Source organism: Galeopterus variegatus, unplaced genomic scaffold (assembly GCF_000696425.1).
Source record: "Galeopterus variegatus unplaced genomic scaffold, G_variegatus-3.0.2 Scaffold13019, whole genome shotgun sequence".
Lineage (NCBI taxonomy): Eukaryota > Metazoa > Chordata > Mammalia > Dermoptera > Cynocephalidae > Galeopterus > Galeopterus variegatus.
In genome coordinates, this window is record NW_007739130.1 from 26198 (window position 1) to 29013 (window position 2816).

Below are 2816 nucleotides of genomic sequence, written 5' to 3' on the forward strand. Positions count from 1 at the left end.
GCGGGGGACCCGGGTCCCCTGCACCGCCCGCCCGCGCGCTCTGGTCATTCATTCATTCATTCGTTCGTTCGTTCATTCATTCATTCAGTTGTCACGCATGAACTCAGTCCCCTCGCAGCCGGATGCCTTCCCGCTCCCTCTCTACGACCAGCATCCCTGCAAGGCTCTGTTAACAGTGTTTGCCAGACACGTGTAGCTTCTAGCCAAGTTCCCCACGTCCCCTGCCTCCCTTCAGAGCCTCCTCTTGGGAAACGTTTCAGCCCACTGTACCTGCCCACGGCCCCCTCCTTGGACCGTCCTTGGTGGGGGAGGGGGCTTCGACTGCTGGCCTCCATCCGGCCGTCTGGACCCATCCACGCCTCCGTCACTCTCCACCGTGCTTCTTCCTCATTCTTCCTTCCTGCAAAAGCTTCCCGAGGGCCCCTGGGGTGCAGCCGAAGCCGCAGGAGCAGAGAGGACGGCAGCCCCTGCCCTCTGACTCCCTCGAGTTAGCTGCCGCCTGTTATGAGTGGCCAGCCCTGCGGGCCCGTCTCCCTCCCATCCGGGAGGACCGCGGGGAGTGTGGGGACAAGAGCCCTAGGACAGGTGTCGAACCTTGGGTTCCAGTCAACACTGCCCTGCAAAGCATCCCAGATATTGGGGAGGAGCAGGGCTTCTGTTCCTGGGGCGTCTCTTTGCACCAAAGCCCTGGTCCTTTCCTCACTGTCCCTGGCCCAGGCTGGGCGGGGGACAGAGCCAGCAACCCAGCACAGCGTTGGGCTAAACACCCAGCTTTGGTTCTGCTGTGGACTGATGGAGGAAACAGGGGACCTGCCAGCTTGTTGAGGACAGTCGGTCCTCCACTGCCCCTCCTCCTGTCAGAGCCTCTGCGGAGGCCTTGGACCCTCCGTGCCCATTCCCAGACCCAAACATCTTGGCTCAGATCTTGGATGAACTTGGCAGCCTTGAGGACAGACAGGTCGAGAAGTAAAACGTCTAACTGATGCTAAGGTCACTAGCCTGGGGATGGGGGAGGGAATGGGCAGATGAAAGAAGATGGTTTGGAAATGAGGAGGAATTTGGTTTGGGCCAGAGCCAGGGAGGAGGTTATCATTAATCAGCATCTCAAGCTCCTATGTGAATCTTGGTGTTTGGAGAAGCCAAGCTCCCAGGCCTTGATCAGGTCAGTGCCCCCCAACATTCATTTCTCCACTCAGCTTGTGTTTTCCAAGCACCCCTGTGTGCCAAGCATTGTGTTAAGCTCTGTGGCAGAAAACAGAAACGCCCAAGACCCCACCCAGCAACCAAGGATTTGATCATGTTAAGCCTTCTGTCTGCTGAATTCTTTCCCATGCACTGAATCCTTTAATTTTCATCACAGCCTCTGTGACCTATGCATTAACCTCATGTTAGTGACAGAGATAAGCATGACTTAACCCAGGGTTTCAGATCTAGTATGGGGCAGATCTTCAGTCAACAAGACAGGACCTCCTGTCTGAAGCACCCACGTGCCCGAGGTTGGCAGGCGGGCACCCCCTTCCTCAGGAAGGCCTTCCCTGACTGGCCTGGGCAAGTCCCTTTGCCTGTGCACCCTCAGCACTGTGTACACCTGCCTTGGGCCTCTCCTTATCCTTGACCATGGGCCCCGTGCCAGCCAAGTGCTGGACACACATCCCAGTGCAGTGATTCCTAAACTTTCTGGTCTCAGGACCCCAAAGAGCTTTTGTTTATGTGGGTTATGTCTATCAACATTTCCTATATTAGAAATTAGAACTCATAAGATTTTAGAACACAAGTAATTATTCCAATGGCCATCAAAGCAATGTCATCACATGTGTGGCCTCTGGAAAATTCCACTGTATGCTAATGAGAGAATGGGAATGAAAAAGGCAAATAATATCTCAGTATTATTGCAAAAATACTTTTGACCTTGCAGACCCCCTGAATGTGTCTTGGGGACCACTAGGGTCTTTGGATCATACTTTCAGAACTGCTGCTCTGGTAGATGCTCAAAAATCCAAATTCCATAGATTGTAAGATACACGTTTTTTGGTATTTTAACATCTTTTGAAATCAAGATATCTTTTACAATTATAATTGGCAGTGAGTTTTCTTTCTTAATGCACCTAAAGTATGTTGTCTTACAAGTGGCGGCATCTTAGATTGGATGGAATGCAGCACGGCCGGCCGGTCAATAACGCCTGGGGCTCCTGGAGGCACTGTGATCCTAAAGTATGTTGTCTTACAAGTGGCGGCATCTTAGATTGGATGGAATGCAGCACGGCCGGTCAATAACGCCTGGGGCTCCTGGAGGCACTGTGAGGTTCATTGTCACACACCGGGTCTTGTGGCTTAGGAAAGGACAGCAGGGTGAGCTGGGGTGGCGGTGCAGCTGAGGCCCCACGGAAGACAGCAGATTTGGGTGGGAATAGGAAAGACAGACAGGGTGTGACAGATGGCAGGGAAACGAGAAGGCACACTGGTAGAGGAGGAGAGTATGTCTGAGCTGGAAGCCCTTGGCCCTGCATTACAAACCCTCTCTTGCCAGTGCTCAAATCCTCCTTGTCCTTCTGACCTTTCATTGCACCCAAATTGGCAGAGCTTCTGTGGCCCACTGCTCTGCTTCCAGGACCTGCTCAGGGCCTGCTAAGTTCAGCTGGGGCAAATGACACCATCATGTCCTTTGGAATCACCATGCTCCCTCCCTCTGGGACCCTCAGTGGAGCAATCCCAGGGCAGTCCATGTGGAGGGTGTCCCTTGAGCTCCACAGTGGGATGGGTGTGGCTTCTCTAGCCAGTCATTCTCAGAGCAGTGACCCCGACCAGCTGTACCAGCA